The following is a 24,304-nucleotide window of genomic DNA, read 5'->3' as shown; positions in this document are numbered from 1 at the left end:
GTAACTCGTGTTGCTTTAATTGTCTACCACACTCCTATTTTCGTATCATGCACAGCCTCTCGATGTACAAAATTTTTAAGTCTTTCGTGGCCACTTGTTGAAAAATTGCCTGTTGGCTTCTGTGTCAAGTTCTTCGGGCGACGTTTGTTTGATACACTATGTGATCAAAAGTATCCGGACACTCCCAGAAACATACGTCTTTCATATTAGGTGCATTAGGCTGCCACCTACTCCCAGGAAATCCATATTAGCGACCTCAGCAGTCATCAGACATCGTGAGAGAGCAGAATGGGGCGCTCCGCGGAACTCAAGGATTTCGAACGTGGTCAGGTGATTGTGTATCACTTGTGTCATACCTCTGTACGCGATACCCCCACACTCTGTTTCCGATGTGGTAGTGAAGTGGAAACATGAAGTGAGACGTAGAGAACAAAAACGTACAGGCCGACCTCGTCCGTTGACTGACAGAGACCGCTGACAGTTGAAGAGGTTGTAATGTGTAATAGGCAGACATCTATCCAGACCATCACACAGGAATTCCAAACTGCATCAGGATCCACTGCAAGTACTATGACAGACGTCAGGTGAGAAAACTTTGATTCCATGGCTGAGCGGCTGCTCTTAAGCCATACATCACGCCGGTAAATGCCAAACGACGCCTCGCTTGGTGTAAGGAGCGCAAACATTTGACGATTGAACAGTGGAAAAACGTTGTTTGGAGTGACGAATCGCGGTACACAATGCGACGATCCGATGGCAGGGTGTGGGTATGGCGAATGCCCGGTGAATCTCATCTGCCAGCGTGTGTAGTGGTAACAGTAAAAGGCAGAGGTGGTTGTGTTATGATGTGGTCGCGTTTTTAATGGAGAGGCCTTGCATCCCTTGTTGTTTTGCGTGGCACTATTACAGCACAGGGCTACACCGGTGTTTTAAGCACCTTCTTGCTTCCCACTGTTGAAGAGCAATTCGGGATGGCGATTGCATCTTTCAGCACGATCGAACACCTGTTCATAATTCACGGTCTGTGGCGGAGTGTTTACACGACAATAACATCCTCGTAATGGACTGGCCTGCACAGAGTTCTGACCTGAACCCTATAGAACACCTCGGGATGTTTTGGAACGCCGACTTCGTGCCAGGCCTCACCAACCGACATCGATGCCTCTCCTCAGCGCAGCATTCCGTGAAGAATGGGCTGTCATTCCCCAAGAAACCTTCCAACACCTGATTAAACGTATGCCTGCGAGAGTGGATGCTATCGCCAAGGCTAAGGGTGGGCTAACGCCATATTGAATTCCAGCATTACAGTTGGATGGCGGTACGAACTTCTAAGTCATTTTCAGCCAGGTGTCCGGAAACTTTGGTCACATAGTGTAATTTTCTTGGCGTTTCGTCGGCCCGAGCGGCTGGCATTGTCGAAGCCTCACCCTCCATTGCTGGTCTGGAGTCGAGCTTGTAGACGCATTTGTATGTACCTGGCTCACCAATGTCCAAGGGCTTTCTCGTAGTCATTACCACTGCGGTTCTCCCCTTTCTACCTGCGAAGTTCGTTCTCTGCAGCACGGGAATTCGAGATCCGTTCAATTTGAGGCTCCCTTCTTTCTTGTTGAAACTGTTGCCATGCATGTGTATTTCTGTAGCTTTCCTGAACAAGGGGCTGTAATAGCTCTTCTCTACAGCAATCACTTCCGTGTCGGCGAATTTCACTACATAGTCGGTCTCACAGAGGACGTGCTCTGCCACGACTGATTTCTCTACATGCCCCAACTTATAGCGCCACTTACGTTCGGTAATCCTGGTGCTGATTGATCGTCCAGTCAAACGAACATAGACTTTTCTACATATACGTGGTATAAGGTATATTCCCGACATTGCAAGATCTTCTTTTCCTGTTCATAAATAGTCTTTATGCTGTGTTTGCGCAATATACGTCCCATTCTGACCGTCACTTTGGGAATGTATGGCAGAAACGCCGTACCTGACATTTCTTTTTCCTATGTATCACTTCGACAATAAGTTTTTTATTCTGTGACACTTCTTATGTAACTGTTGGCGCACCCATCGCTGTTCAGGCGCTTACCAGGTGTTTCACCGCACGTCTGAAGTGCTACGGTTCACACGTTCGTCTTCCTCGCATTACGAGCGTGTTAATGTCTTAATCATGCTTCTTCTCTGAATCGGGTGGTGATCCGACAGTTTGTGCACGTTTCAGCCCGTGTGTGTCGGGTTTCGATATGCGCTGTGACCCAGGTTTTCACCATCCCTCGTGACCAGCACATCTAGAAAGGGTAGCGGTTGGTCATTTTCTACCTCCATGATAAATTTTCGTTTGGCATGCAGACTGTTCAAGTGTCTTAGGAAGTGCCCGAGCTGTTCTTCACCTTGCGGCCACACAACAAAGGTATCGTCGACGTATCTACACCGCACCTTAAGTCTACAAAGTGCCAAGTCCAGTACCTGTGCTTCAACGTAGCTGATGAGGATTTTCAGAATTCCAACATCGACTGTTCTGGAATTTCCCCAACGTGTTAAATGCATTCATTGCTTCGTCAGACAAAATGACGTTTCAGTATCAACCTTTCCAAAATGCACAGACTGCAGTAGTCAGTTGCAGTGCAGATGTCGAGTAACAGTATCTGTATTGAAGGATCATCAGACAAAAGTGTTTCAGCTCAATTTAGTAAGAGTCTGTAACCACCTATCTGCTGTGTTTTCGAAGGCTCCACTTGCAATAGCAACGAATACCTCATATACTATTAGAAGGAGCTGCCTCCTACGTAGGGAAAACTACAGAACCTCATCCTGAGAAGATAAGGAGTAAAAAGCATCAAATGAACATGTAGCCGTAAATGAGGTCCAACGGAGGTACACGCACTTGAAGATGTATATAACAGATCTTTGACAGTGAACCCGGTATCGGGAACAGGCACGTGGCCCGCCAGGAGGGAGCTAGCCAGACGACAGCGTGCAATGTTCTGTACAGTTGCCACTTTCCATACGACTTGCAACGCGATCACGCCTTATTACGCGCAGACTTGCTTCCACGGCGACGTTATTGGCGCTGGTTCGTCGCACAGATCTCCACGGTGCTGGGATTTCTGTCATCCGTCCTATCCACAGGTGCGGCTACCATTACGAGGGGAGGTACCGTCAGCCTTCACATCACTCAACTGTGGGTCGCGGATAATCCCCGTGGTATGGTGACAGCCAACCGTGAGCAGCCATTCAGCGTCCACGTGTGGGCGGTGACTGTTGGTGACTGCCGCGTGAGACTGGTCGCAACGACACACAGGCGAGGCGTGTCAGCACTTCTTGTGGGTGACCCTGCCTCCCCTGCTGGAGGACGTGCATTTGCTGGTACGAAGGTTAATGCGACTACAGCATCATGGTGATCCAGTTCACTGTCCTCTTGAGTGTGGGACTAAAACATTGAACTCCGATCAAAATTAGTTTGCATTTGCATTGTTGCCACAACCGCTGCCAGCTACCACTCTGTTATAGGCGACATACAGACACGGCGGGTCACTTCACAAATGTGAAACGCGGAGCAATGTTGAAAGCGGCCGTAGCGAGGTCTGACGGAAAGGGAAGATGCTCTATCGACAGCCGACGATGCATTTTGCATCCCTGAATTTAAACTCATGCCCGAACTTCTTGATGCGCAATTCACCCCAGAAATAGGTGATCCACAAGCTGAAGCAGAACTGAAACCGCGATCGCTTTGTTCACGGCGTTTAAAGCTAATCTCTACTATTAAAATCAACACAGAAAAAAATTCAATATTGCAGTGCCTATGTTATTCCTTATAATGATACAAAGTTCCTAGGAACATGCATGCATGCATCTCCTAGGACATGGACGCAGGGTTGACGAAATATGGAAGTTTGAGTCTGACGGTGAAGCGTGCGCGGTTAGCCAAATGGTAAGGCGACCGCTCGCGATAAGCGGAAGGGATTCGAGTCCCCGTCCGGCACTAATTTTGAGTGTCGTCACTCCATTCTACAGCTGATTGTTGTCCATATTCACAATTAGGAATACATTTAACGTAGAAAAAATTCGGAAGGTGCAACAAATTTTCATTGTCGTCACTCCTTTCTACAGCTGATGGTTGTCCATATTCGCAATTAGGAATACATTTAATGTAGAAAAAATTCGGAAGGTGCAACAAATGTTCATTGTCGTCACTCCATTCTACAGTCGATGGTTTTCCATATTTGCAATTACGAATACATTAATGTAGAAAAAATTCCGTTTCAGCGGTGGCAGCAAACTGTCATTTCTCGCTTTCATTGGTTAGCTGGAACTGTTCATACATTGGGTAATCGCGCTGCTGAGTTTCCATGCGATGGTTCAAATGGCTCTCAGCACTTAAGTTCTAAGGTAATCAGTCCCCTAGAACTTAGAACTACTTATACCTAACTAACCTATGGACAGCACACACTTCCATGCCCGAGGCAGGATTCGAACCTGCGACCGTAGCGGTCCCGCCGGTCCAGACTGTAGCACCTAGAACCGCTCGGCCACTTTGGCCGGCTTTTCCATCCGAACGGTAGTCCAGTTGGCATTGTTTGCAGATTATAGGTGACTGAAGCAGATCCGAAACGAAAAAGGAGAGACAGAAAGAACAATAAGAGCACATAAAAAAAGTCAATTCGATGATGAAAATGATGCGACAAAGTATTAGGAAATAAAAAAACACTTAAACCAATTGATTTAATAAAGATCAAAGTCTACATTAATTTTTTTTAAATAAAAATTTAGCTGAATTTGATGAGATTCGAAACTACGACCTTCCAAACGTCATGTTTTACGCTAACCTCGCCTCTACCCCAATAGACTGCGGAACCGAATTGACTTATGGCTGTGGTCGCCCAGTCGCATCGATTAATTCGTCCTTCAAAAATTGGTCTTCATGCAATGTTGTGGGAAACTTATTTAATCTAAGTCGATCTCTTTGACTATTATAACTGGATATGTCACGCTGAATGACATCTTGTGCGGAAGGATCCAGTAGTGTATGGTTATTACTATGTGTCCTCTCTCATGTTGCAACGATCTGCTCGGAAGTGTATTGTGCTGCCCTCAGGAAACAGAAGAAACGACTTCAGCCTGTTCGTCGCCACAAAAATGCGTAAGAAATTGTCCATGACAAAGCAAGGCCTCGCGCAAGTCAGCGCACCCGAATGGAGCTCACAAAATTTCTTTGTACTGTTCTTTCCCATGCACACCACAACCTGGATCTCGCACCTTCCGATTTCTATCTGTTTGTCCTAATGAAGGATGCACTCCGCGGGAAACAGCACGTGGATGATGCGGAGGTTACTGATGCAACAATACGTGGGTTCCAACGTCGACCACTTCAAAAATAGTTCAAATGGCTCTGAGCTCTATGGGACTTAACATCTGAGGTCATCAGTCTCCTAGAACTCAGAACTACTTAAACCTAACTAACCTAAGGACAACACACACATCCATGCCCGAGGCAGGATTCGAACCGGCGACCGTAGCAGTGGCGCGGTTCCAGACTGAAGCTCCTAGAACCGCTCTGCCACAGCGGCCGACCGTCGATCAGTAGAGTGATACCCTGAGGGCATACAGGCGCTTCCATTAATGTGGCGGAGATTATACTGAAAAAATAGGGTTTGGTAACCAAAAGATGTACTGGGATCCTGAATAAAGCCAACCTGTTGTAAAAATTGAACACCCCTTGTATATTGTAATCCACTGTCGCACTTATTTTTACAATGATCACATTTTTACGTTCAGGTAGAGTACATCTTCCCATCAATCGCAGTTGAACCGTCAGTCTCAAGTGTTGTACACTTACTGTGTAGCTACGCAGTACCTGACAGCAGACTGCACATAAATGACACTATCGAAATTCAGTTAGTGCAGTTTTTCTCCATGTTACAACATGTCAAGATTTCAAAAAAATAAATTTAACTAATAGAACTTTCTAATTTTTCTAAGTTTAGTGTTACTGTTTTTCTGGTTCCTTCCTTTCGTACTTTTTGACTGTTTTACATATTTAATTCAATACCTGTACACTATCAAAGATGGCATTGAATCTGTGTTCGTACCCCACTCTCGATGTTTGACATCTTTTCGAAGGTTATTCACGAATATTGCACTCTCCTTGATGGCGATAATCAGTTAAAGTCTGATGGTGGCATTCTTATTCAAAAACAGGTCAACAAAATAAATACTGTGCGACATACACGATGTTCTATTTTTCATTTATAGTTACGAAATTTTTCTACCAAGAAGTGGCGAAAGAATCGGTTAACAAAGGATGCTTCCGTTTGTGCCCTTACCCCCAGCTTCCTGCTGCCAACATTCACCCTCCTACATCTGTCATCAGATTTATTTAGTGTCCATGCCTAGCCAAGTCACTGTGACCTATCACTGATGTCGATGCTACTAGACTGTTAAGTACGGTTCATTCAGTCTAATCTCTATTATTTTATTGTTTTGAACGTGAAATTCCTGGCATTGCACGCAGCAAGCTGTCGTGTCTAGGTCAGAAACTCACATCACTCACCTTGATGTGAGGTTCTGACGGAGCTGATGATTCAGAAACAGATAACATGTATTAAAAAAATATGCAGTTGAAACTAAAGAATAAATGATAAGTGTTTACTCTTTTCTGCACTTCAAGAAACATAAAAAATGTGGTAAATGTAATTATAGATTAATGGGTATCGGTTGGAGTCTGTTTCATGGAAATATTTTGAGAATTCTAACTGGAACGATCACATTGGTTCAGTTATTGGTGTGCTTAGTAGCATGGTTCAGGTCACTGGTGATGTATAAAGAAAAAGTGTTGTACTTTTACGAAACAGATTTATTACGAAAATTTACATATCTGTAAGGGGAAGTAGCTCATGTATTTGGCATCTTTTTGAGGTTGAACTAAAAGGGCATATGGATTGTAGGTAAGCCAGAACAACATAAATTGTCACCCACTTGTCGCTGGGTCCAACAGAAATTGCCACTATTTACTGATTCTTGGAGAGTTCTGACAGGCTCTCTGACGCCTAGTATATCTTGAAAACCTACACGGATAATTCCAAGAATTGGTTTTCAAACTGTAGTATAGCGCTACAACGGAACAGCGTGTAATAAAATGGTAAAATTAAACTTGAATCAGTCTTTCACAGACATCAAAGTGTGCGTCTTTATGGAAAATTAAGCTGGAATGAATCTTTCACTGAGGTTCTTTATTAAACTTCTGTCTCGGCTAGAACCATTCATCAGAACGATGTTTGCATCGGGCCTCATAACTTCGGAGGTTCCGTGCTCTTACAGTCTGAACTATCCAGGCACGACTTGCCTCGGAGTTTTCACTTACGAATACCTAATTCTTCTTCCTTGTTCTTCTAACTTCATATCTGTTACTCGTCTTGACCGAAAACACTCTTTGATATTCTGAACACAGCAGAGATAAAACATACTTATAACAACCAATGGAAATGAAAAACGATGCTGTAGAATGAAGTGAGACAGGGTTGTAGCCTACCCGCGATATTATTCGATTTTTAAATTAACAAAACTGTATATGATCCCAGGTAGAAATTTAGGAAAGGGAAACATTGTTCAGTGAGAAGAAATAAAAAATTTGAGATCTGTCAGTGCCATTGTATTTCTGTCAGAGACGGCAAAGAACTTCAAAGATAAGTTAGGCCGGCCGCTGTGGCCGCGCGGTTCTAGACGCTTCATTCGGGAACCGCGCTGCTGCTACGGTCGTAGGTTCGAATCCAGCGTCGGGCATGGATGTGTGATGCCCTTAGGTTAGTTAGGTTTAAGCATTTCTAAGTCTAGGGGACTGATGTCCTCAGATGTTAAGTCCCATACTGCTTATAGTGCTTAGAGTAATTTGAACCATTTTGAAGACAAGTTTAACAGAGTGAATAGTGTGTCGAAAAGAGGTTTTAAGATGGACATCAACAAAAGTAAAACAGAAATGATAGTATGTTATCGAATAAAGCCTTGTCATGATGAAGGAATTAGATTACGAAATGAGATGCTACAAGCTTCGTTCTTGTGAATGACTACCACACTACGTACCTTTAAAATAGCCTGTAGCCTGTAGCATTTATCAGTTTCTCTGTCGTGTTTCTTCAGTTTCTCCAGGCATATTTGTTGACAGAACAGTCCACGGGTGTGTTGCTGGTCCTTGGTGTCCAACGGGCACCGTATTTCGGCAATTAGACATGCCATCGTCAGGTGCGCTGAAGAACTGGAGTTCGTCAGGGCACCTGACGATTATAACATGTCTGATTGCCAAGCTATTGTGCCGTTGGGCACTTTGGATCGGCACTACTCTAGGGGACAGTTCGATTAGTGTTCTGTAGACTGTTTCTATTTTCATTTCCGTTAATGTGTAAGGAGCGTTCAAAAAGAAACGAGCTGATGGCTGTAAAATGAAAACTGCTGGGCAGCAAAATAAATATTCATAATAAAGGCAAATAAGGCATAAAAGTAATAGAATATCGAGAAATCTTTACTGCAAAAGAGAAACTTGTCATTATCTAATATTAATACAAGAATTCGGAAGTATTTTCTAAAAGTGTCTGTCCGATGTGCAGCGTTATATGGTACCGTGATCTTATGTAAAGCTAAACAGATCTGTAATGATTAGAACATCTTGACGAGCAGCATCAAATCTGTGGTAATCGAGTGGAATGGAACAGTGGCAAGGTACTGAATTTGCAGTCGGGAAGACCTGCGTTCAATTCATCTTCTCGCCATCTAAATAAAGGTTTCTCACTGCTTCCTTAAATGGCTGTATGGAAATGCCGGGATGGTTACTATGCGCAGAATAAGTCTTTCCCAATCTCAGTTTGTGTTTCTTCTGTAGTGGCCTCGACATCCATTTTCTATGTGTTGTGTTATCTACGGTTCCGACAAATAAAAACTATTTCCAGAAAATGTGTTCCCCTTCTTTTTTTTTTGGCAGCTCTATATACGCTTTTGCCGACAACATCTATTATTATGCACTTTCGAGCAGGAGCATCATGTCATTAACAAAGCCAGTATACATTTTCTCTATGAGAACAACTTTTATTAAAATAATTATTGAGAGAATACCGAATGAGATCTGACGTCATTAGCTCTGTTTTGTCGCAGCGTACTATGTGTAAATATGGCATTATTCCACGGAAAATCAGTAAAAGGTGATGTAACGTCGTTTACATATCTGAGACTGACTTCACTAAGAGAAAATATACGCGCCGAGCCGGTGGGCAGCGGTCTGCGTCCATAATTACCCGGTGTCATTTTGCTGGGCTGTGTGTATTTCCCGGTACTAATCCCGCTCGCGCCGTGTGTCTGAATGGGATTATCGTGCAGCGACTGAGTTTTACTGAAGGCGCGCGAATGCTGATGAAGCCCATCGTCTGCTCTATCATTATCAGCTGGCGTTGCATGTAATGAACATCAGATTGACGGCTTCCACGAAATGATAACCATAGTTTTCATGAATATTTCATGCACTTAACATCACGTGCTTCGAGAATGATGTAACGCCGCGCTCCGGGGCGCAGGAGAAACATTCTCAGCACTGGTGTGAGTAAACTGGCGCCATAAAAGTTAGGCAGGACGACGCGCAGAAGTGTGTCGTAAAGCGGAGACATTCCTGAGAAATAATATCTCATATGTTAAATTTTTACGGTGCAACTTCGTTACGCTTTAGTCACGAAAGCTTTGCAAGTATCAAGCAACGATCATCCCTTTGCAGGCATACCTACTGGTTGGGCACAATGTTTCGCGACGGTCATAGAACGATTAGATTCTATCATTGTTGCCTTAACATGTATTCCGGCTGGAGCAAAGGATAGTCGATAAAGAAAAACCAGCTAATTTTGAAGAACAGTGAATAGATCACGAAGACAACGAATTAGTCTTGCGAAAAACTACAAGAGTACGTTGTTTAAACTGATGTAACTATAGGATAGCGATATGCACATAACAAGATGGCGTTAGTATCGCGTACACGAAGTATAAAAGGGCAGTGCGTTGTCGCAGATATCATGTGTACTTTGGTGATTCATGACAAAAGGTTTTCGACACGATTATGGCCGCACGACGGAAATTAACAGATTTTGAATAAGGAATGGCAGTTGGAGCTAGATGTGTGGGACTTTCAGTTTCGGAAATCATTAGGGAATTTAGTATTCTGAGGTCCACAGTGTCAATACTGTGCCGAAAATACCAAATTCAGGCAATACCTCTCATGATGGAGAACGCAGTGGCCGACCGCCTTCACTTAACGACCGAGAGCAGCTGCATTTGCACAGAGCTGTCAGTGCTAACAGACAAGCAACACTGCTTCAACTGTCCATAGAAATAAATGAGGAACGTACTATGAACGTACCCGTTAAGACAGTGTAGCGAAATTTGGCGTCAGTGGGCTATGGCCGTGAGGTACCCACTTCCAGACGCGCAGACGGAAGAAGGAAGCAAGATTTGGCTTAATGTCCCGTCGACATCGAGGTCATTAGAGATGGATCTCAAGCTCAGATTGTCTCAAGGATGGGGAAGGACATCGGCCGTGCACGTTCTAAAGAACCATCCCGGCATTTGCCTGGAGCTACTTAGAGAGATAACGGAAGAAATAAATCTGGACACCCGGACGTGGGTTTGAACCGTTGTCCTCCCGAATGAGTCCCGTGTGCAACCCTTGCGCCACCTTCTTTCTTTCATGGAAGTGTGGGAGCAAAGTAGACAGGGGTCGCAACCCGAGGCCTGGCCACGATGTTCCCACCCTCCACGAACCAAGGAAAGCGTAGGGAAGGTGGAGTAAAGGTACAATTAAAATCGTTTATTTATTTTTTTCGTTCTTTTTTATTTTTACTTATTTATTTATTTTTCTCATTAATACCACCGAGAATATCAGGAAACCGACGTCAGGCGAGTAGGAGGGTGCAGCAAGACGTCAGACTAAGAAGAACATTCCTATTACCAGTGAATATATCGTTTCTAAGTGTGGAATATGCGGAAATCTTGCTCGCTACCAAATAGACTGGTCTTCGCGTAGAACACAGCCCAATGACTCATGGCTTCTTCCTCTGGCAAAGGGACCCTCCATTGTGAGATACTTGTAGTGTACAGATCACAGTGCACCACATGTTACTATACTGTATTTCATTTTCGGACGAAAAGGTCGGCAGCTCATTTGCCAACACATATGCCGTCTATTTTAGCTGACAATCAAACGAAAGTGGAATGACTTTTAAAATTTTGAGAATTGTCCGACTTGTCCCCTGAAATATTAGGGTGCCGTTTTTAATGTGTTATCATGGTACCGGCTCAACCGTGTTTCTGATATGTAATCAGTCAACCACATATTCCTGCGAATTTCTTTTGGTTTTCCTCCTGCCTTCACTGCGTTTTAATTTACAGTTTTCCCACATCTCTCCGCTTCTGGTGTTGTTTTCCATGTTGTGAACGAGGGTGACTGAACGGATGATCTTGAATGAGACAAGGAGAAAGCGCGATTTTCTCTCAGGTTACCGTTTACTTCATCACATTTTCTACGATTTAACCACATTCGTTTCAATTGATCGCCGTATGGTCACATAACCTCGATGTTGAGCGCCCTAAAACACACACACACACAGAGGGTGAGTCAGGGGCCTCAGCCACAGGCTAGGTATTACGATCTCTTCAGAGGTTTACATTTTACAGCATCCGGCTCATTTATTTTTGAACGCCCCTTAAGCATTAAGCTGTTACAAACAGATAATGGAATTTCAAAGAACTTATTCGGCCAACCAAAGATAATCGAGAATGAGAGATTCACTCTGCAGCGGAGTGTGCGCTGATATGAAACTTCCTGGTAGGTTAAAACTGTGTGCCGGACCGAGACTCGAACTCGGGACATTTGCCTTTCGTGGTGAAAGTGCTCTACCATCTGAGCTACCCAAACATGACTCACGCCCTGTCCTCACAGCTTTAATTCCGCCAATACCTCGTCTCCTACCTTCCAAACTTCACAAAAGCTCTCCTGTGAAGTATTATTTTTTATCTACCCACTTTATTTGTGTTTTCTCGCATTATATATAATGGAACTGTTTTCGTAAACACAAAAATATATATGCATCTATATTTACGTTTACTTGTAGGTAATTTTGAAATTAACTACATAAGTTCAAGAGATCAATTAGGGTTATTTAGAGCGTTATCTGGCCATGATACTTCGCCCTGTGTACTATAACAGTTTAAGCATGTCTCTCACCTCAAATCCGACACTGTTTGAAAAACGTCCGTTATGTGCCAATTCGACCATACTTGTTGATTGAGTCGGCGTTTCACATCTATAGAAGGAAATGAGTTGATCTTCAAGATAAGCATCTCGCAGAATATTATGTAGCAACAATCTTTTATTTGCAGGTCATCAACTGATTCTGGTAACATTGCAATCGGTATATAAAACACACTAAATACTTGAGACAATAACCCAAAGGCGTTTTTTACCAATCAGCGAGCACGACATAAATGGTAGTTAATTTCTTTTTTTTCAATCCAATCGTGCAACTCTTCTTTTCATCAGATAATGTTACTAAGTACAAACGTTTCAGCGCCGATTATGAAGTGCGACATTGAACTATCAGCGTTTGGAAGACATTTAGCTGTAGGAAAATTAAAATTGTTCGTGGCAATCTTTTTCCTCATCTCGGGTATTTGAAAAATACGGCTGACCGCGTCTTTGCCATAAGAGCAAACACCTAAAACAATTAATTTCCAATTGGCGTCCACTACTGCAAGCAGAACAATCGAAAATTAATTTTTGTAACTGAAAGAAAAAGAGATCCGCTGTTTTTGGTGCTTTTATGTGCACATGTTTGCCACCAATACCACCCACACAGTTTGGTATACCCACTTCTGCCAGATATCTTGTTCAAGGTGCTTAAAGGTATTTCCACTTGGTGAGGGCAAAGCTATTGGCATTAGTGTTTTCCTCAATAGGTTCAAAACTTTCTCAACGATCCGAGAGACGTAGCCGGCCGATATACGATAAGCACATGACGAAGATTTAGAAGTTTTTTCTGTGGCCCTGAATCTGTAAAAAGGGAAAGAAAAGAATTTGTTATCAATATTTATATAGAGTGTTTTAAGAGTACATAACATACGTTAGAAATTTTGATTAATATTTGAATGTAACATGTAAAATGTTTGCCGTAATTTTCGTTACAAGTAAGGATTGTAAATGAACATGGGAACACTTTAAAGACTGCTACAATAGATTCAAGCGCAATAATAAAACAGGAATACAATCTGTTTTACCTAAGAACTTTAAATTAATGACCGAAACGAGAATCGAACCAGTTATCTGGCTATTACCCGTCTCCAGAGCCACTATTTTCTCATCTTTACGTATTTAAAAAACTACAATAATCCGATTACTGAGCTGCTCCTTGTTAGATACACCTACCGACCAGATAATTCCTGCCAACACCCAAGCTCATGGTTTTTCAGATTATTACCTAGCGTAGGGCACATATGGTAAAAACATTTTCCTTGCACGACTTGCATCTACAAGATACACTTTGTTTGCACAGGCAATCAGTACGCCTAAAATCCACAGTAGGGATTCTAATTTCAGTTTGGTTTTTGTTAACTCTGGTTAATCGACCAATATTTCCGTTTCGTTTCTTTGAAACTTTGACAATTTAGTGATTACTGTGAGATTGTCTTGATTTACATATGGAGCAGATTTGATATAAATGTGTGATACACTGAAGCGCCAAAGAAACTGGTATAGGAATACGTATTAAAATACAGAGCTATTTGAACAGGCAGAATACGGCGCTGCGGCCGGCAACGCGTATATAAGACAAAAAGTGTCTGGCGCAGTTGTTAGATCGGTTACTGCTACTGCAATGGCAGATAATCAAGATTTAAGTGAATCTGAACGTGGTGTTATAGTCGGCGCACGAGCGATGGGACACAGCATCTCCGAGGTAGCGGTGAAGTGGGGATTTTCCCGTACGACCATTTCACTAGTGTGCCGTGAATATCAGGTATCCGGTAAAACATCAGATCTTCGTCATCGCCGTGGCCGGAAAAAGATCCTGTAAGTAGGAGACCAACGACTACTGAAAAGTATCGCTCAACGTGACAGAAGTGCAACCATTCCACGAATTGCTGCTCATTTCAATGCTGGGCCATCAACAAGTGTCAACGTGCCAATCATTCACGAAACATCATCGAGATGGGCTTTCGGAGCCGAAGGTCTACTCGTGTCCCCTTGATCACTGCACGACACAAAGCTTTACACCTCGCCTGGGCCGTCAACACCGACATCAGACTGTCAGTGACTGGAAACATATTGCCTGGTCGAACGAGTGCCGTTTCATATTGTATCGAGCGGATGGACGTGTACGGGTATGGAGACAACTTCTTGAATCCATGGACCCTACATGTCAGCAGTGGACTGTTCAAGCTCGTGGAGGCTCTGTAATTGTGTGGGGCGCGTGCAGTTAGAGTGATAAGAACCCCTGAGACGGCCAGATACGACACTGACAGGTGACACGTACGTAAGCATCCTGCCTGATCACCTGCATCCATTCATGTCCATAGGGCAGGACAATGCGACACCATCACATCCAGAATTGCTACAGAGTGGCTCCAGGAACACTCTTCCGAGTTTAAATACTTCCACTGGCCACCAAACTCTCTAGCAAAACATTATTGAGCATATCTGGGCTGCCTTGCAACGTGCTGTTCAGAAAGGCTCTTCACCCGCTTTTACTCTTACGGATTTGTGGACAGCCCTGCAGAATTCGTGGTGTCAATTCCCTCCATCACTACTTCGGAAATTAATCGAGTCCATGCCACATCGTGTTGCGGCTCTTCTGCATGCTCGCGGGGACTCTACACGATATTAGGCAGGTATACCAGTTTCTTGGACTCTTCAGTGTATTTCATAACATCAAACTAGTCTCACATTCTCATATAATTCCCCAGATTCGAGTTAATTAAAGGAAGTAGGCGTTAAAATTACCCACGCGTTTCGAAGTAGAAGAAAAGCGTTTCAGATATGGCGATATTGAAGCGTTTCAGATATGGCAATATTGAAGTGTGTCAAAAATTAAGATAACATGCAATCAACGAAGTGCAGTAGTACGTAAAAGCATTTTATTTTTATTTTTTTTTTTATTTTTTTTTTTATTTTTTTTTTTTTTTTTTTTTTTTTTTTTTTTTTTTTTTTTTTTGTCATCAGTCTGCTGACTGGTTTGATGCGGCCCGCCACGAATTCCTTTCCTGTGCTAACATCTTCATCTCAGAGTAGCACTTGCAACCAAAATCCTCAATTATTTGCTTGACGTATTCCAATCTCTGTCTTCCTCTACAGTTTTTGCCCTCTACAGCTCCCTCTAATACCATGGAAGTCATTCCCTCATGTCCTAGCAGATGTCCTATCATCCTGTCCCTTCTCCTTATCCTGAATATGGCGCTACCAGGAGCAGGAGAAACAAATGAAGACTAGGATATGCAAAATACATCAGAGAGAATGTTTTACGAAAAGATGAAAAAGTCAGCACAAAATTGGAATAGATGGAAGTAAGCATACCAGTTGAACATATGTTTCTTTTCAAAAGATGGACTACTCTGGTCTCTTGACTACAGATTACACTAGCTGACATAAAAATTATCGGAAACTACCGAAATTAGTATCGAATCCGTGTTCTTCACAGCCGTTCTACGGACTGGCCACAATATAGGTTATGGTACAAGTGTAGTTCAACAGAACGCTGTGGATGTAAGATCGCCATGTTAGTAACTTTAGGTTTCTTGCTCATGCGCATGTTCACACAAGAATGTAATTGTTCGTGGTCAGGGAGAGGAAACGGGAAGTGTCATTCACAATGAAATTTTGTCTTAGTTTAACATTGTAGTGGATATACCATTAGCCCTTCGGTTAGTTTGATGCAGTCCTCCATATTTACCTATCTTGTGCCAGTCTATTCACCTCTTTGTATTTCTTATACTCTACGTCCTCTACAAACTGTTTTGCAGATTCTGATCTTAATCAGTCTACGATGTTTTTCTTTCTCTACCGTTCATCCAATGCCACTTAACTATTCTATTTTCGCTGATGTTCCACAAACCTTTCCTTTCTTCTGGTACGAATGTGTTTTCCATAGACTTCTATGCTCACCTTTCTTTTCAGTGCATCATCGAACTAGTACTTCATCTGTCCAGTCAGCTTTCAGCATTCTTCAGCAGCGTCATTTTTCAAAATCACCCAGTTTCTTCTACAGCAAGCCACATTACAGTGTGTGTATTTCTGGTACGACTATACTTGCCCCCTTTCCTTGTTCCATTAGCGGATGCCGCTTGTAGGAAGAATGATTGCCGTTAAATCTCCACATTACCCGCAATTTCTCGGATTTTTTGGTTCAAAATGGTTCAAATGGCTCTCAGATCTGTGGGACTTAACTTCTGACGTCATCAGTCCCCTAGAACTTAGAACTACTTAAACCTAACTAACCTAAGGACATCACACACATCCATGCCCGAGGCAGGAGTCGAACTTGCGACCGTAGCGGTCGCACGGTTCCGGCGCCTAGAACCGCTCGGCCACGCCGGCCGGCGGATTTTTTTTGCTCGTGGTCACTTCACAATAGATTTGTGTGAGAAAACATGTGTCCGACTCTTCCTGGACGTTTATTTCTTGGAATTTCAATAGCAAATCTCTCCGTGATGCGGAACGCATATTTAGCAGCGTCTGCCTCTGGAGTTTTTTAAGCGTTTCCGTAACATTCTCGCTCCGACTAAAAATCGGTCCAACAAGGGTTTTGTAGCCCACTTCTCTTCGTGGATGAAATGTATTTCCTTTCCTTCCTCTGAATCTCAGTGTCGCGTCTGCTTTTCTTCCTGTTTATTTCATGTGCTCATCCCACTTTTCGTCGCTCCTTATAGTTATTGCTACATATCTTACGATAATTACTGTTTATTTAGATTTACCGCGAAGTGTGTGATCGTACATTAGTGGATTCTTTCCATATTATGCCTAATTTCTTACATTCATTTTCTTTTATGGTTAACTGCCAGTCCCTCCACTTATCATTGATCCTCTGCAGTTGATTGTGCAGTTTGTTACATTCTTCTCGCATTACTAAATCCTGCTCGTGATTTGCAATATTTCTTTATTTTGACTGAAAAGTGAGATACCTCCATCCTAATTCTACCTCGCTCAGCACCTTTAAAAACTTCCCAAAAAATTTTTGCATGCGAACATATTTGAAATCTTTTAAACACGCAACTCACCTTTCACTCCCACAACCTCCTCTAACTGTAATTCGCTTACATCCATTAATCTATCGCTGTTCTTCTTTCATACCCATCTATTCGGACTTTCTCATTCTCACTCACACATTCAGCCAAACCAATTGTCATTATCCTTTTGTTTCTCTCTAACTGTCACTGTCTCCCCTCTTACAGCCACAGTCTTCTCCGTTCTGTCCTGCTATACAGTCTCTTCTCACTGCCACTACCTCCCTCTTGCTCTCTCTTACTGCTACTATCGCAGTCACCCATTCTCACTGTAGCTGTCTGTTCTCATTATTGCTGCCTCTCTCTTCCTCGTTGTCATTTTCATACACTTTGTCTTGCATTTTGGCTCTCAGCCTTCTCTTTATTCTCTTCCACTGCCGCTGTCTTACTGTCTCCTCCTCTCACAGTATTAAAACGCACGAGTATGTCTGCATCGAACTATCGGTTTAATAAGCCACGGCTGCAAAATACTAACACGAATTCTTTATAGACGAATGGAAAAACTGATAGAAGCCGACCTCGGGGAAGATCACTTCGGATTCCGTAGAAATATTGGAACACGTGAGGCAATACTGATCCTACGACTCATCTTAGAAAATAGATTAAGGAAAGGCAAACCTACGTTTATAGCATTTGTAGACTTAGAGAAAGCTTTTGACATTGTTGACTGGAATACTGTCTTTCAAATTCTGAAGGTGGCAGGGGTAAACACAGGGAGCGAAAGGTTGCACGTATGCACGTGTACCTCACCCCTCATGGTAATGTACATGTGCGTCAGTGAAAAAGACCAATAAAAAGGTGTTAGCATGTGGACGTAATGTGCTGTTCCAGTCTTTTCTGTACCTAAGGTACATCACCGTTCCATTTGGATCCCAACGTAATTCGGTGCTCTCCGATACCCACGATCGAACAGCGGAGCACTAGTACTCAAGCGTCAACTTTAGGTTACAATATCTCCGGATGTAATTAACATTTTACAATGCAACAAACGGCTGGTATTAAGTATTTGTTTATATGTCCAGATGTGCTAACAAAACTAACGGGGTTCCATTTAAAAAAAACGTAGGTTTGTGTTAAAAAACATACTTCAGTAATTTTTTTTTTTTTTTTTTTTTTTTTTTTTTTTTTTTTTTATTAACCAATTACACTAGCCCCTCTCCTCACGTTCGGTCTGTGGCATCGATTCGTCAGTATTTGATGTGGTTTACGAAATATATCCAGCGGTAATGTTAGGTGCCTCACCCTGTATAATGTGGAACGAACATCTGAATTTAGTTATAAGGAAGGCGATTCTACGACTTAGAACTATAGCAAGAATTTTGAAAAAGTGAGAAATGTACAAGGTTCTTGCGTGAGATACTTCCCCGATCCTTTTCGTGCCTTTGTCAGACTAAATGAAACTATCGCAGGAATCCAGAGGAGCGCACGAGAAAGCAAACCGGTTTTGTCACTTCAGCGGTGTTACGGAAGTTCTCAAACCGTTTACGTGGGGATGTTCGACAGAAGTACGACATTTTCAGAGCAGAACGCTGTTGGACTAGATTACAGAAGCAGTGTCTTAGAGATGTGGTAAACGGATTCCACTGCCTCGATCACACATTGTGTATAATCACCACAGGAACCAGATAAGGGGTACAAGTATCGCGCGAGGAGTACAATTTCACACTTTTCCCCTTCACATCAAGTGTGGAGCACTAAATGGAGTAGATAATACGGAATACCATCTGCCTTTCAGTACCGAGTGGCTTCCGAAATATGTGGGCTTATGTAGATTTCTACATCTACATCCATATCGATACTCTGCAAATCACATTTAAGTGCCTGGCAGAGGGTTCATCGAACCACCTTCACAATTCTATATTATTCCAATCTCGTATAGCGCGCGGGAAGAATGAACACCTATATCTTTCCGTACAAGCTCTGATTTCCCTTATTTTATCTTGGTGATCGTTCCTCCCTATGTAATTTGGAGTCAACAAAATATTTTTGCATTCGGAGGAGAAAGCTGGTGATTGGAATTTCGTGAGAAGATTCCGTTGCAACGGAAAACGCCTTTCTTTTAATGATGTCCATCCCAACTTCTGTATCATTTCTGTGACACTCTCTCCCATATTTCACGATAATACAAAACGTGCTGCCTTTCTTTGAACTTTTTCGATGTACCCAGTCAGTCCTATCTGGCAAGGATCCCACACGATGCAACGGTATTCTAAAAGTGGACGGACAAGCGTAGTGTAGGCAGTCTCCTTTGTATGTCTGTTTCATTTTCTAAGTGTCCTGCCAATAAAACGCAGTCTTTGGTTGGCCTTCCCCACAACATTTTCTGTGTGTTACTTCCAATTTAAATTGTTCGTATTTGTAATACATAGGTATTTAGTTGAATTTACGGCTTTTAGATTAGACTGATTTATCGTGTAACCGACGTTTAACGCGTTCCTTTTAGCACTCATGTGGGTGACCTCAAACTTGTCGGCTCGTGTGGCCGAGCGGTTCTAGGCGCTTCAGTCTGGAACTGCGCGCCCGCTACGGTCGCAGGTTCGAATCCTGCCTCGGGCATGGATGTGTGTGATGTCGTTAGGTTAGTTAGGTTTAAGTAGTTCTAAGTTCTAGGGGACTGATGACCTCAGTGCTCCCATAGTGCTCAGAGCCATTTGAACCATTTTTGAACCTCACACTTTTCGTTATTTAAGGTATACTGCCACTATTCACACCATTCCGATATTTCTTCTAAACCGTTTTGCAGTTTGTTTTGATCTTCTGATGACTTTATTAATCGATAAATGACAGCGTCATCTGCAACAACCGAAGACGACTGTTCAGATTGTCTCCCAAATCGTTTATACAGACAAGGAACAGCAAAGGGCCTGTAACACTACCTTGGGGAACGCCACTACCTGTGCTAAATATTATGAAACATTTATTACTAGTAACCTTTCTCTACCACCAAAGATTCTTTAAACAATCTAACTTCCACGTATAAAGTAGCTTTAAATATCTGATTATAATGAGACAACGTGTTAAATATTTGACGTTAGGCTTGTAAAACCTCTGTGGTTGAAGCCGCAAATGTTGCTTTTATTTCTGTCGGACGATTATATCCCTAGTAATTTGCGCTCCATTTTAAGAGAAGGGGGCCTGATTCAGGCAGGCGAAAACTGCATTCCTGGGTCGTTAGCTCCTCGCTGGTGAGCTCAATGGACGTCAGCAAGGTCCGCTTCTCCCCTCAAGCTCGCACTAGTTGTTCCAGCAAATGTGCACTAACGTACATCTACATCTACGTGATTACTCTTCTATTCACAATAAAGTGCCTGGCAGAGGGTTCAATGAACCACCTTCAAGCTGTCGCTCTACCGTTCCACTCTCGAACAACGCGCGGGAAAAACGAGAACTTAATTTTTTCTGTGCCTGCTCTGATTTCTCTTATTTTATCGTGATGATCTTTTCTCCCTATGTAGGTTGATGCTAACAGGATGTTTTCGCAAGCAGACGAGAAAACTGATGATTGAAATTTCATGAGAAGACCGGCGCAACGAAAAACGCCTTTGTTCTAGTGATTGCCATTCCAAATCACGTAACAAGTCTGTGCAACTATCTCTCCTACTTCGCGATAATACAAAACGAGCTGCCCTTCTTTGTCATCCGTCAGTCCCACCTGATGCGGTTCCCGCACCGCACAGCAGTACTCCAGAATAGGGAGGACAAGCGTGGTGTAAACAGTCTCTTTAGTAGACCTGTTGCACCTTCTAAGTGTTCTGCCAATGAATCGCAGTCTTTGGTTTACTCGACCCACAACATTATCTATGTGATCGTTCCTATTTAGGTTATTTGTAATTGTATCCCTAAGTATTTAGTTGAATTTATAGCCTTCGCCTGTAAGCTAAAAACAGAGCATTTACAAGATTAACAAATCACCTAACATTTAGTTATGACATTAGACTCTAATAATTACAATACCCAGGCGAAAATGCTTGTTCTCCCTTGACACTGGACAGTAAAAAACGAGATTTTTACAAATTTTTTTACAACCTTGTATGTGGTGCAGTAGTGTCTCGATCATGGCAAAAAAATTAAAGCTCAACCATTATAGAAGGGCACTTGACTCGTTAGCAATGGCAATGATAAATTATCTGACATAAATTGTGGCACTTTCTAGAACTAACCAGAGATAATATAAAAGATCATTATACTTAAACTTATGTTACCATATGGCACATGAGCAGTAGTGGAGCAGATATGCGAATAGAATAGGTATGTGATTCCTACCACCACCATTTTACCATTAATTACTTAATTATTTCAAATACTATTCACATCAGATATACTTCTCTACCTGCAATTACAAGAAACATTGATACGCACAAAGACTATAGCAACATATCGTGGTCAGTGGTTAATTTATACACCATGACAGAACAACCATCTTAACCAACGGGTCATTTTCTATAGTCCATCGCCTCTACTTCCTTATAACTACACCAGCCCTTTCTTCACGATTGCCAGAGATCATGCCTTTTTTCAAAGCTTGCCATCTTCCACTGAACAGCACAAAGAAGAATCATTTACATGAAACATCTCATCAGTCAGGCACCTATAATACAAAAAACCGGTAGATATATCAGAACACAATACAATATCGCACATGAACATAGTAGATCTGACACAGTGGTTACACGAACCTCAATAATCATTTCGCTCCTATCACTACGTAACTTACCCACAGCATCCACTGTATTTCCTTCCAAGTTAAATTAGTTGTTCCATACCATCTTATCACCTCTTATTTCCACTTTTCTATCATCAGTCGAAGGGTTTCTGAAAGGTCCTGCATCCTTAATGGGCATTGCTATTATCATTCGAACGCAATCGCTCTTTATCGGCGTCACTCGGTGATCGATCTAGATCTTGGGTTCCATTGCAAGCATTTTAAACATACAGAATACTGCTATTCTGTAACATGAAAAAGGTCTCAGTTTGAATGTTCCCTCCATTCAGCTTGTAAGGATGTAGTTGCACTGTCAACTTTGCTTCATCCCTTACTTCCACATTATGACTCCATTGCACTACATGAGCAGTAAACACTGCACTTCCATCAGCAATGGCAAACTTAAGAAATCTCTCTCTTTCTACCTCATTACAACATCAGGGGCATGGCGTTCCCTGTAAGTGGCAATTTCTCCTCTAGCCTCAATGTAATCGGGCCCTTCAAATTCTGTTGGTTTTTCTAGTTCTCAACCTTGTCCCTCACAATAACCACGAACTCCAAAAGTTCAGTAAAAGATAATGGCTCCTAGAAGTACTCATAACACTCAGCAGATCCGTTAAGTCACACTTCAAAGACTGATAAAAAATAACTTCTCGCTCTTCTTTGCACACGGTGTATCATATAACACCCCAGCTATGACTACATCACTAAATGTAGCCAAATGCCTAATAGACATTCTCCCTATGGAAGGGGAATACAACATAGAAATACCTACTTAATATTCATGGCTAACGTATTCACAAATTCTTTCACATCTGAGATATGGTGCACCCTCTAAGTCTTTTGACTGAAGAACCTCTAGCTCAACAGCATTACTGCGCACTTTCCGCCATACTCAAAACAGTCCAGAATAAATCTAAAACAATTATTAACCAAGAACTTCTGCTTCTTAGGCAATTCATGTGCTTTCACCAAAACCCTTTGTCCTATACGTAGTTCTTCCCTGCTTAATTTCTCTTAATGGTTATGCCTCCTCTTCTTAGCCTCTTTTCCTACATTCTTCAGGATAAGCTGGACTGTCTCCTGGAGTCTCTTTCTTCCAGCAGGGGGAAGTTCACAAAATCACTAATTCTAATATTCTTCAATACAAAGAGAGGAGCCAAACCCATATATCCATGGGTAGTTCTGAAATTCGCCCAGGAATACATCCCATGCCCTATGTTGCTTGGAACAATAAATCTTATACATCTTCCCCTGATGGACTAGAAGCAGGGTAGGATCATGAAACGTATACCGGTGCCATCTTGCATCTCACTTATGCTACTCATCATCATGAGGAATAGAACTGTGGCCTGCTGCTTGAGATAACCTTCTCTACACAGCCTACCTTATGCAAGAAGTGCTGTCCACATGGGCGCACTTCTTAATGGGGCGAAGGTTTCGAACTTTGAGGTTAACTTGATAGCCACAAAAACATATTGAAAACCTCTCGAAATTGCCGAAAGGGACTTTGGAGATCAACAGCAGTGAAATCTTTTATTCTCTTTGAAACAACTTCGAACAAGGGAGCTCGACTGCTAATAGTGGGAATGTTTCAGGTTGCCCGAATATTCTTTACGTGCCTCTACATGTAATTAAAGTATACAAGATCCCTAAGTTATTCTAAAAGGTGTCTCATGCTCAGATGAGCATAACTAATGCGCATATATGAGGTAAATTTGTTTACATGTTCTTCTGGTATGCAAACAACCCAGTTCAGGCATCGCATATTCCTTTTCCAGAATAATATATCATCTTTAATCAGACAAAACTGACAAATAGTTCCTTGTTCGTGAATCCTTTCTTTACCTGAGTTTAGCACAGCGTTCGTGTCCTGTTCTGATACTATGTTTTCCAGGGTGACGCCTACGTGATTCTCAAAAGCCTCATGTCTTAAGTAAGTTACATTAACATTACTCTCTCCGAACTCTTCTTTGCTTCCCCACTCCAAATCAATCGAAGTGCATCCAGAACGGTGTATTCGGGTCCTGAGATATACACAGTCCTGAATTTAAATTTTTCAGAACGAGGATCAAAGGAGCTAAACATCTGTGGGTTAATTTGGCTGTCATATATAACTGAAGCACCTCATAGTCTCTCTCCCTAAAAGATAATACATAAATTTGACAAAACCTCACACTATCTCGAGCGCCTCTGTTTCTGTCATGGAGTAATTTCTCTCAGAGTTTTTGAGCACTTGGCCTCCAAATGCAACAGTACATGGGTCCAGCAGACCACTTTCATCAAACTTCTGGAATAGCGTCCACCTAGAGCTATCCA

Source organism: Schistocerca gregaria, chromosome 3 (genome assembly GCF_023897955.1).
Source record: "Schistocerca gregaria isolate iqSchGreg1 chromosome 3, iqSchGreg1.2, whole genome shotgun sequence".
NCBI lineage: Eukaryota > Metazoa > Arthropoda > Insecta > Orthoptera > Acrididae > Schistocerca > Schistocerca gregaria.
The sequence above is the reverse complement of the archived record's forward strand: the minus strand, read 5'-3'. Positions refer to the sequence as shown.